Here is a 253-nt window from a genome sequence, read left to right on the forward strand (position 1 = left end):
TACCCACATTATTTAACACCAAAATTTTACCAATCATGCTCTATCCTGAAAAAGGGGAGAAAAAAAGTAACGGCAAAGGGAAAGGGGGGAAAGGGGCCCGGCAACAAAAAAGCACGTCCTTTTTTTACGGGGGTTTCCCCCGCCGCCCTTATTAATTTTTGGGGGATTTGGCAAGTTCCTTTGGCAACCCCCGGGGGAAAAACGTTTTATGAGCAATCCTAAGTCCCCCTGAATAGCATCGACTAAGGCTTTA

The 253-nt window shown here is 45.8% G+C and overlaps 1 protein-coding gene across 1 annotated transcript in view; it reads right to left on the reverse strand.

The window, feature by feature from the left end:
- The window catches only part of LOC119587863 (cGMP-dependent 3',5'-cyclic phosphodiesterase-like), an 88,205-nt gene that overhangs the window by 86,609 nt on the left and 1,343 nt on the right, over positions 1–253 (reverse strand). The window lies entirely within an intron of this gene.

Source organism: Penaeus monodon, chromosome 23 (genome assembly GCF_015228065.2).
Source record: "Penaeus monodon isolate SGIC_2016 chromosome 23, NSTDA_Pmon_1, whole genome shotgun sequence".
NCBI lineage: Eukaryota > Metazoa > Arthropoda > Malacostraca > Decapoda > Penaeidae > Penaeus > Penaeus monodon.